Here is a 12,696-nt window from a genome sequence, read left to right on the forward strand (position 1 = left end):
AGTTTGCAAAGTAGTGCGATCCATTATCAAATTAATGATTTAAAAAGTGGAACATTTCTCTAATAAATGACCAGCTAGAATTATCTTTCGACCGAAAACTTACTTACAAAAATTATTAATTTCACGAACTTGTGTATCAATGAATTAAACATATTGAAAGTCGATAATCACATTGAATGACCATATTAAAAAATAACACAGGAGGATATAATCTATTAATGCCCCAATAAATTTTCTAAATACATTCCAGATAATTATCGAACGGACCCTCGTACGTATTCTAAGCGCGGGTGAAAACTTCCTTCATTTCGTAAGCGTTTCACATCGAGTTATTATTTTCCAGCGAGTAACTAAAGTCAAAAGGGACACCGGCCAATATCAGGGAAGCCGTGGCCCTGTACTTTGGACATCGGCTAACACATTTCAGTTGCAAAAGCCGATACACAATATCGCAAGAAAGTTAGTAGGCCAGTTATTGACACTGCCCAACCGCTTGCCATTATTACGAGCGTTCAGTCGAAATTCATGAATGTTCGATGCATTCGATTCCCTTGGTCCAAGATCCTACCGAAATTTTCCGTACAAACTTCCGCAAGATTTCAGCGATTTCGCTACTCGAGAGCCTCTTCTTCTCTGATGGAACTCGGGCGAAGAACTAACACCAATGATTATCACGGCTCTACGACGTCATGATTTAACTAGAAACAGTTCTACCTTACAGTTATATAGGCGCATAATAAATATTTTGTTAAAACAAGTTGTTAACAGGATACTTTGGAAAAATACATTGAACAGAAATTAAAAACAGAATATTATAAGGGTCATAAGGGTGATTTTTGATATGAACCGTTTAATTGATAATTACAATGGCTCTTACAGAACTTTGTTCTTTTTATATCCATAAAACGAGTGGAAATTTCATAATAATTTAAATATTTGACTAGACAATACTCGACGTCTATTACATATCTGCACACCTTTTTTTCAAAAAGCTTCTCGATAATATTATACCATTTACGAACAAATTCTTGCAATTTCTTTTCAGAATCGCAATGTGAGTTCAATAAAATTCAATAATATGAATTGGCCACAGACAAAGGGTAAATGAAACATTGCGTTAATGTAACATTAATCCTCAACGAGTCAAGATGGTCATCAAGCGAAATAAAGCGCTGAACGAACTTTTCCAAATCTGTGCATCAAAATTGATCCGGTACACTGTCCGGGATTTGAAGACACCAAACGGCTAGTTTTGCAACATCCCTCTCTTTTCAATATCTCGATGGTATTTTAATAACGTATAGAACGAAACCGGGCGAAACTATTCGATAGAGGGAGCACATCATCTTAAGATTGGAGTATTCTAAGTTCATCGTAAGGATCAGAAGCAGAAGATAGTGGTATAGTAGGTCAATTATCGGCACCTTTGGACCGCTGTTACGACGAGGTATGAGCATAGTTGCGAGAACCTCTTGTGCTGCAGTCAAGTCTCGTGCAATAATTTAGGGTACGCCGGATACCGATACTGGAGGGACTAACTCTCTCTCCTTGGCCCCCAAGAACAATATACGCTAACCACCTCGAATCTTATCCTTAATACCGTGGCTTAATGTACGCCGTTGTACATATATCGATCTTGGAGATCGGCCACTGGTTGGTATGCGCCAACAATCTCGTAAATTCGTGAGAAAGTTAATTAAACGACCCTCTGACCACTGGCTACCGTAAACGTATAGAGTCATTCGGTTATGTGAAAGATTAATGACGCGTAAAGCACTTGTGGGAGCGAGGTCGAAGAGCGTCAGGTATAACCGACACCAGACTCCTTAGAATTGATGAATTTTCGAAAAAATTAATCCCGAGTAAGAAGAAATCGTGAGGAACGAAATTTCATCCCTGTCGTCCCTTTCGTAGTTGATCTTTTAGATCCAAAAGTTTTGAATCGCATTTTGATATTCGTGGTTTCTAAAAATAAAACGTAACTGGATTTGTTACGTAACGTGAATTTCATGACATTCGCTATCTCTATATAAAATTTATTGTACCAAATGTATTACAGATTCTATCAAATTACGTAGTTTAGAAAGAGTAAAGTTTCTTCGTGAAAAGGAATCATCGAAAAGCGAAATTAAATCAAGATGCAAATATCATCTTCTGAGAAATTCCTATTAAAAAATCCAAATATCCTCCACGAATAAAATTCCAAACAGGCTCCTAAAATAACTGATGTTGTACTTTCGAGCGTCACTGTACGAATTTCCTATTTCATGTAAGATTGGGTTGTCCGAAATGTTTCTTTCGTTTTATAAGGAAATAATTGTTTTATATTAATTTATTGAATTATGCACGAATATAATAATAGAAATTGAACGAAATGAATCATACCTAATTCAATAAAATAATATAAAACAGAAATTGTTGCTCATCTATTATCACCTTATGAAACGAGAGAAACTTTTCGGACAACCTAATATAAATTAATGTCCATGATATCACGGTTCTTTTATATCTAAATTAATAAATAAATCATAACCGGTACGCTCTTTAATTATGATTATCCATAAGCTAAATATAGGCGGAAGGAAAGCACGCGGCGTAACAACACTGAGTGCATTGCGAGGTTTGAATTCGTACGGGCAATAGGAATCGCTATTAACGCTGATGAACGGGCAACGGCTTAGCCCGATTCTTTTTTGCTGTCAATAAAGTTGGCCGGCTGACAATGAGAGCCAACGAACTCATATAGCTGGTAACTGACCGCGAAATTAACCTCACTTTAGAGAGGTATGCGTGCTAGCTCTGGTGCTACCACTTCGTGTTATTTATTAACTGCAACGGAGTCCACGAAAGTTGTTTAAATTGGGACAGATTGGCGTGACGTTCCTTGAAAAGACAAATAAACGGTTCGTGATAAGGTCTTTCTAGTTTATAAGACACGCGTCGCATCGTCATAGTGGTGGTTTCCTATCTCCACCGAGAGTCATCCGTTACGAATGTCACGTTGATCGTAGGATCAAATCACACGACTGTTAAAACTGTCGCAATGACGCAGCGTTAATGAGAAATACCGACGAGATTCAATTTTGTTAACTTCGCGAATCATGAGATTTAACTGGAGATAAAAAAACCGATGAAAAAAGAAAGGGTATAAGAGAAAAGACTAAATAGTTTAATACAGCGTAGACGTTGAATTGAAATCATGACGACGACGTTTTCATGAGGATTTAAAGCAATGGTTTCGTAAGGCGCAGAGAAATCGGAATGTATAAGTCATTACGTTACGTCGAACAATCTAATTGACAACAAAATTAATGCAGTCAGAGCCCAATTTATTTGCCACTTTACTCATGAAAGCTCCTGCTGACACTGGCCGGTTGCATTCGTTATTAGAGGCAGATACCTACGATAATGATTAATGTGAAAACCGGTTCCAACTGACCGTCTAGGAAAAAGGGGCCGAATATGGTCACTTTATACCCCACGCCAAAGTAATTCAAATTACCCGCGCCCCACGGGTTCCCTTCGTGCCACCTTCTTTAACGATGAATTTCGCAAGCTAGTTAATTACTTTCACAGACGGATCAGACAGACTACACTAGCTAACCGGATTTAATATCAAATTCATCGACTACGTATCGTGGTTTTTAATACCACAGAGGGAATAATTTCAATTAGATAATCCTCGTTAATTTTTGTCTTTTGTCGCAAGCTACACTTGACCATACTGGATTTCCACGTTTCATAAAGAAGTATGCTAAATTTATTTTAATGCCATAAAATTAATAACCATCTGATATGATTTTCGAGATATGGATGAAACATGCCGCGTACTTAAGAAAGTGACATTATCGTCAGATTTGCAATTTTCTTTTCGCACTTCCAACAAACACGTTTATTGAATATTACAATAACATCTTCTTGTTAGTTACGAAAACGTTTTAATCTTTTCGGTACTGAATTATGCTATCGTCGATCCTTTGCCGCAATTTTTATTCCAAGAACACGAAAGCTGTTCAAATAACACACACTCTGAATATTTTTTCTGATCGTTAGGACAGAAATGCATACGGTTCCAACGAGTAACGGTTCTAGGAAACGTGAATTCACATTATTTTAGCTTCTGCCACTAACTTTATTCGTACAGAACATGCAAAACGTTCTGCGCAAATTAATTATCACGGTAAATACGTTCAAAAATCCAACGTTATGAATCAAACAAAGTGGAATGATGAAATTTTCTCTTTCTGTAATTAAATATCGCTTCACTGAAATACTAAAAATGGTCACTTTGATCGTTCGCTGTTCGTATAAATTCCTACCATTTCTATGCACAACACCAGAAAAGGGTGACAAGAAGCAAAGTGATATTCCAAATGATTCATTACGAGCAACACGTCAACCACGAATTCAGGCACAAACATAATCCTGTGCGGTATAATTCAATAATCGCGTTCCCGTCTACGCGACTACTAAGATAGAACAGACAATTTCTGCGTTAATTAGAAAGGCCATTCTCCGCGGTGCTCTTAACGATCGTAATGCACAGTGTCAGAGATAGAAACGTCAGATGGAAGACGTCGACCAATCCATCACCGAGCCATTTACTATCTGTACGATTAGCCGTGGAGCGTGGAAATTCATCAGAAAAAAGGGACTGCATCGGTTGCCTTGGTCGTTTAATTGAAGACCGTGTTACGAACGCTACTTTGCCCTGGCTGATATGCATAACGAGGTCATTTGGTTAAATACAGACAAAACAAGCCGATGGCCGTTTTCCTCTGAACCGCTTAACAAGAAACCACCCACTGCTTTGCATCGAAATTGTCTCTGACTTCGTGCTTACTGCCGTCTCCTATTGGCCCGAGGAAATCGTGCAAAATAGTCTCATCTCTCCCTCCCTTTGCTTTTTCTTTTTTTTCTTTCGCATTTTGTTTTTGTTACGTTAATCCTGCCACGAGATACGATATTGCACGAGGAAGGTTGCGTTTAGCACTATTTAAAAATTACAGGCGAGTAAAGTGTAAAACTTGTACCAAAGAAGTCAAAATGAAAGATACACGAAGATTAGAGGGAAATAACGTGATAAATGATATTCTACCCTTTAAAGGGAAACGGTTTTAGAATTCGATAATCAACTCTATGTTAACAAAACTGTTCTTTCGTTTCATTGTGAGCTTAAATGTATCTTCGCACGCCTATCTTTGCGCGCTGCTGACCATTCAAATGATAATTTTTCGCTTAACTGTTTACAAGATTGTACAGACTCATCGGTTACTTAAAGAAAACCTATGTTTGTGGATCTAATAAGATGCTAGAATGACGTTGTAATCGATAAATTAATAAATATATACTCGTCGTGAAGTCTATAAAATAGCCCCATAAGACAATAAAATTTCTGTGAAATACTTCCAATTGATCATTTATACCACTCAACCAAATCTAATTCGAAATAAATATTGAAATAAATGTAAAGAAAATTATATAATTGCATAAACTACTAGAGCAATCTCAAGGAAAAAGACACGCGACAATTTCAGACGTAGTAGTCTCTAACTATTCGTCATCAGATTGCTCTATACCGGCAAAGTACATCGCGGAGAATAAACAGATTAAGAAGAAGTTTCCCGCGTAAACAAGGAAATTCATTCGCTGTACTTCGGCGGCGGGATACGTCGTAGAGTTTCCGCGAGTTTATCTCAGGACTCGATCAACCCTCGCGCTTGAAGACTTGAACTCGAATGTGCCTCTTCACAAATTTCCTTGTCAGACCCTATCTTACTCCTCCTTTCGCGCGTAAGGTCGGTTTCCTCCGTCAAACAGCAATGCATTTTGATAGCCCATTGTTAAAGGAACGACAAGAGAGAAGGAGAAGGGAACACAGAGCCCATCGAAAAGTTTCGGTGAGAGGGCGTTTCGGAATGGAGACATAACGGCGGAGTTTGCCTTATTCATGAGTTCCATGGTATCCAGCCATGGTATAACTGATGGAAGACGGGGTTGTAAGGCCACGATGGCCATGTAGCAAAGTTGTATCAACGAACGGCCTCAGTCCTCGCCGCGTAACGATGATAATATGCTACGTGCCTCGTGTCTGAAACGACAACTACCCGAACTGAATACACAGTCTCCTGTAATCATATATCCCCCTCTCCACCATGAACCCTTCTTGTTCGTCTGGCCTCGCCACCCAGTAGATGCCTCGACACCCACTTCGTACGAATCTTCACCATACCATGACCTTTTACGAGGCCACAATGCCCTCTCTCTATACTCTCGGCTTCGCTGGCATCTCCTCTCTGTTGCTTCTTTACGGGCTCTCCATCGCCTCGTCGTCTGGCGAACCACGATGGCCAACAACGAGACCCGGCACACGCTACAGAAACTTGTTCGGTGATCCGTTCGTTAGCACTGAGAGAGCCAACGGTATATAACGGGGAGTACGGTCGATCGATCCTCGATTAGACCGAGAAATTGCTCGCACGGATACCACCGATTCTTTTACACTCTGAATTCGCACACGCCAGACGTAGCCCCCTTCTCTCCGTGCAATTACACGCGCTTGCTTTTTAATGAATCGAATCCTTTGTGCGAAAGGACGATTAAATGAACCCTTCTTGGGGTGAAATCGAATTTGTAGAATTGTCATGTCGATCTTGTAACGTATTGTATATAGTGTATAATGAATTGTGCAATTATCGATCACCGAGTAGGCTACGGATATTTATGCAAATTTATATTTTTATAGAAATTAAAGAAACGAGACCCGAGTAGACGATTGTTTTACTTATTGAATATTATATATTTTTGCATATTATGCATTTTGTGCATTTTAACAAATTTTGCGTAAATACTTAGGGATCCGCAGTCTATTTATGCGAAAGTGATTGTTTGGGGAATGAATGGAAAATATAGGATACATATATTCTTTTGGATAGAATGTACGTTTAGTCGCAATTAAGTTGAGTACAGTTCATTTGTAACCTGTACTTGAGTTACGTTTAAACTATGCGCAGACTAAGCGTGGGTTAGATTAGATTGGATCTGAATCAGGACTAGGTTACTCGTTAAGCGAATACCAAGATTGCACATGTCTTAGACACACGGCTTTCGACTTACAAATTAGATTAGCTTTGATTCGAACCAGCTATACTAGCTATAGCTCCAGATATTGCATTACGTCTGTTTCTTCTATGCTTTCTAAAAACTTTCTACGCGATACATTTACTAGTTGATAAATATTTCTCCTTCTTCCATGACTTATTCGTTGCAACGTTTAACAAAACGAAAATGTAGATGCGCCAATATTACATCGATCCATATCGCTGCCAAGAAAAACTTTATACGCGAAATAATCAATTGAACAATCACGAGCAAACGGAAAACGAAAAAAAAGCGCATCGAGATCAGGAGGTTATCGTTACTACATATAACCCCGGACCGATATGATCGCGTTGTGCGTCCTCGTTTTATTTTATTAAAATCCTGGCCTCGTCCCTTTTTCTGTAAATTTGCTCAATAAAACGAGAACGCGTGAACGTGATCCTCACGGCGAAATTAATTCCCGTAGATTTTTCGTTTTGAAGCGCGCGGAGATTTCAATAATAAACGGATTTATGTCGGGGAAAACGTGAATGCAGTATGTATGCCACGCGCGTTTGAATATTCCGAAACCCTGGAAGCCGCGTATCGGCCGTCTTTGATCGCATAAAATTCTTCTGGCCTCCTGAGAAAAATCGTTTCGTCGGAGCACCCGTGCCGCGTAGCAGCTGAAGCAACTCACAGAGAATAACAGCGTTTAGTAATTCGTATTCCGTTCCTGTCTAAGGATTTTTAGGACGTTCGCGGTGGTGGTTCGTTCTTAGTCACACGTCGGTAAGGGAATCGGTACGTGACATTAAGCAGTAATGCCACGTGGCACGACGTCCACACAGCACGGAACTTGAAATAGTATTACGGTTGGTCCCACGTCACGCTACTACCGCTTTTCTCTCCCTCTCTCTCTCTCTTTCTCTCTCTCTCTTTCTCTCTTTCTCTCCCGACTTGTCCACCTTCAAACAGCCTCATCCCGAATGTACAGTATAATATGTCACGGACCGCCTGACAAAGAGCGGCGGGGAACAGCGAGAAAGGGAATAAAGTTCCTTTACGTGAATTTTAATTGTCCGTTTGGTAACAAAAGAGAAATGAATACCGACGAAACAGAAGGGTAAAAAAAGATTGAAAAAAAATAAACGTATGACCACTAGGCGAGAGATACAAACTGTCGATACCGCGCCTGATATCTTCTCCGCGATATTTTTGCCCCGCCCCCTTTTTTTATACTATATGCATGTTTTATTTTCTCTTTCTTTCTCCCTCTCCTCTTTTTTTTTATGTCACAGTTTAATTTATAGAGTGGATAACTCGAGCCTCTCGGACATACAATGACAAGTTCGAAACGCTCGAAAAACGGAGTGGAAGTTGTTTACTATAAAACGGGTTGGCCAACCTGTGTTTACTTTTGGCGACCAAGAGAGGAAAAGTAGGAGGGAAAGAGAGAGAGAGAGAGGGGAAAAAAGTGAAAAATGGTTTTTCCAATATCGCTGAATGATCGCGTATACCGGCCCCGCGCGTGAAATTTATCTCGTTCCGCCGCGCGTCCGCAGCCTCAATAAATAGATCTCTCGATATTCACTCGATTTTAAATGTAAATAGACCAAAAATCACGAATGCTTCTCCACCCGATGGCAACGGAGCTCTTTGCGAATCTATGAACATACACGTTAAAATAGATACACATAGTGTTCGCGACCTAAATAGACGGTCCCCTGTCGACCGCGTGTACCTTGCCTAATTTCCTAGCGACTGGCAAATATGTGCTTCTAATTACCATCGATATTAATTACATGTTTGCCGGCGCGAATCATTTTATTAGAGGGACGCATGGAAACTCAAGTTGAATTTCCGCGTGACCGGGAACTGGAAACGCTCTGACTCCGTCGCTCTTTCTCTCTTCCTCTTTTCTGATCAGAGCAGAGGCAAAGCTAAAAAGCAGAAACTTCAAACGATCGCCCCTTTAATCGATTAAACGCGCGTGATTGCACGTGTCGAACGACCCTAATGAACGTACCACCACGCTTCTTTCTCTTCTTCTTGAAAAAAGGATGAAAGGAAGAGAAGAAAAAATGGAAATCCGCAGTAGGCTGACGTTTCTACAATTTGTCAGGAATTCGTTCCAATTTTTTGCCGCCCTCAAAGAGACGCGAAACCACGGCGGAAAGATTAAAATTTTTTGAGAAAAAATGGTGCACACGCGTGTATGCAGTAGCTAGGTCGCGGAAATTGCGTGTGCATCGATGGAAGACCAGAAAGGAACCGAGCTGAGTTGCATCCTTTGTAGGGAGCCGAGCAAATTCAAAAGATGCGGTTCGAGCTTTTGCAAACCTCATAAACCGAAGTCACATGAAACGCATCTTTTAAGTATTGAATTGTAAATAATACACCCGACTTCCTTTCGAATAACGTCAGAGCTGTCTCAAAGCAACTATTTTTATATCCATCGTCTGTTTTTTTTAAATTTCGCTCTCACAGCCACGATATCAAAAATCGGGATTCGGCAACGTGTATTGTTTGAAAGAAATTTTAAATGAAATATTGCTTCCAAGTCACGTTGCTCTTTAATTCATTAATGAAAATGGTTATTTTAATCACAGAAATTAATTTATCATAGTACTGTAATATAAATATTTCAGCTTCACCACGTTGCGTAAAATCGTAACTAGATGGAATAATAATTAATAAAAAGAAATATTAAAATTCCTTGTCGGAACTACGATATTAAAGAAATATTAAAAAGAATTCAATAACGTAAATTATTCGAGAATGAATTAAAAAAATGTATATTGCGTTGGAACAACAAAGTCGATTCATAATGGAAGTGGTTATTCAATCAGAGAATATGAGAAATGTTTAAGGTGACAACAGGTTCCAGGAGGAACACTGGTATAACGAAAGTACCGGTGTAAGAGTGATTCTATTGTGTTTGGTGGTTTTGACTAAAGGTTTATTGCATGTGCCAACTTTGACAGAGGTCTTTATCCAACGAACGCGAGGCATTTATCGCGTTGCCCTCCGACAGTGTACAGTCTCTCCCGTTGCCTGAGCTTTTTAACAATGTCCTGAGCGACTTACGGGCCTGGCCGCTTTAACTTACAATCAGTATTCGCTTTGAAGTAGCCCGCATACTTATCGCTTTGATTGACGTCCCCTTTTCGTGGTGCTACTAAGCGAGAAGCATATTTACATGAAAATAAATGCACCTTGTGCCGGGGTCTGGCCACGGGGTTACGTCATGGTAGAGGAAGGGAAAGAATGATCGAAACGAATTCGGCTTGAACCGTCGCGAAATTAAACCCAAACAACGAAAATGAATATTTCGCCGTTCCTCCGATCCTCATTCCACCGGCCCACCTACTAAAATTATTCAGTTTATATAATAAGATTTTTCAATCCTCTTTTTTGCCGTATTATTATTAGATTGTTGTGCATTCGTCGGATATTTAAATATTAAAAAATACATAAAATGAACATAATTTACAAAAATATATAAGATGTTCCAACTAATCTACTATATTTAATAGATGAAACAAGTCTGTATTTAAATTCCACTTTTTTAATTATATTCGTAAAAATGTGAAATTGCATAGGTATTTGCAGTATATGTATTATGAAAAATACTAAGCACAGAGAAGAGGAAGCGTTAAAATATATGTATATTATTAAGAAATTGTTCTGACGGGATAAATTTCGTGATTCGACTTAAAACTCAGCAATAAATCGAAGGAGTAAACCGCACGAAATAGACCAATCATGATTTTTTATCAACGTCGATCTTTAATAACGAGAACGAATAATATTGCTCATTTATTTTCCGTCTAACAATCTACCTGACACGACGATGAATCTGAAGAAACAAGTTTTCGCTTAAAACTGACTCGTAACAATGATTTAGACGCAACTGTCAGTTTGAATTTTTAATTCATTTAATTTACATCGAGTGTTAAAACGAAAAGTTGTAGTGGTACGAAGCTTTAAACGAAGATGTTCCACAGACAGTTATACAGGCGGTATTTTTATCTGGCGTGCAGAATCACGTAACGAATCGATTAAACGCGTTACGAAGTGAATCTGCATCCCGAAAAAAATACGTCGACAACTTAATATAAAGTGACACAACGTGTCCACTGTGTTATACGAAATAATAGCGAGTATCTGCTATGCACACCAATACTATTCGATCTTTAAATGATAATTTCAAACCTTTCAATCACAAATTATTTAACTATTTGCCTTCTATTGTATAATAAATAAGCAATTCATAAAAATATACAAAAATCGCTTACGAATCAATAAAATAAAACATTGATTAGCTTCTGATGAAAACTACTTAGCCTACTCAGATTACTTAGATTACTCCTACTATCGTTAGTTCTCAACTATCCCATTAAATTATTGCATACTAAATATTATTTCGTTAAAATACTGTATAAAAGTATTACAGTTTCCTTTCAAATGGAAATTTTTAATCAAAGTAGAATTTTCCGAATTAACACACCTCACAATATATCTTTTTATGTCTGTGCTTTAAAAATATCCCTTTATGCTATGTTTCAAAAATCGTCGTGTCTCTTACGCGGGCTATAAAATCTCTAAAACAAGATTCCGTAGGAATATTCTTTATAATATTGCTACTACTGCTACTATAGGGACAAAAGACATATCAAAGAAAATGAAAATTAATTCGTCGAGATATCGTTTCTCCAAATAATCTGATCGCAAGGAAATCAACACAACTGTTGGATCTCTCAACAAGAAAGAAGAAAGTAACATCGAGTATATCGTGGAACCGGAGAAAGACATTAACGAAGTTCCTCGTTGAATAAACGTGTTGTCGCAGCACGGTCGCGAAAAAAGGTACAAAGAAAACGGTTATTATGATAGCCGGAAGGTTCGATCGAGTAAATAGCAGCAAACAAACTTATCGTAAAATCATGATTCGCGATCGTGTTTTGCACATAATAGCCGTCATAGCCGGCATACGACACTGAAAATAACGCGGAAAACCGCATGTAGAAACCGCTGGCCGGTCGACTGTGTATTGTCTGACAAATATAGTCGCGGCCATAGGACGCTGCACTTATATATTTACATATCATTCGCGTCGATCGCATTGTACGATACGTAGGCCACGGTGTTCGATGTTAATTTATAGCCGTTGATTTTATGATCGGCCAGTAGCAACTGGAAGCAAAAGAATTTCTAATCCGGTCGACTAGCTACGCGTGCATGCAAACAGACGAACGATATTTATTTTGATTAAACGTTATATAGATAACGGAACAGATTTACTCGGCTAGCGAGTTTCATAAATCGTAGAACCACGAGGTCACTGGCATTATTAGCCAAATGTGTCATTTATTACCTGGACAGTCAAAATTCCGGGGAATATTAATTACTATTAGACTACGGACCTTTCTGCGTTTATAAGAATTTTAAAAACGACAAAAGTGGTAGAGTTAGGATAGAATGCAGTTGATTCATTTGACGCATTTCATAATATTCAGTACGCAAATTTTAGAAGCAATTCTCCATCTAGATCACGTCTTTTTAATTACTAGATTGTTCGTTATAGGTCGTTGTTCTTTTCAAGCACGTTAT

General features: G+C 38.6%; 1 long non-coding RNA gene across 5 annotated transcripts in view; it reads right to left on the minus strand.

Moving 5' to 3' along the window:
• Positions 1–12,696, minus strand: part of LOC117161771 (uncharacterized) — a 172,764-nt gene that overhangs the window by 128,586 nt on the left and 31,482 nt on the right. The window lies entirely within an intron of this gene.

This window comes from Bombus vancouverensis, chromosome 5, assembly GCF_051014615.1.
Source record: "Bombus vancouverensis nearcticus chromosome 5, iyBomVanc1_principal, whole genome shotgun sequence".
Classification (NCBI taxonomy): Eukaryota; Metazoa; Arthropoda; class Insecta; order Hymenoptera; family Apidae; genus Bombus; species Bombus vancouverensis.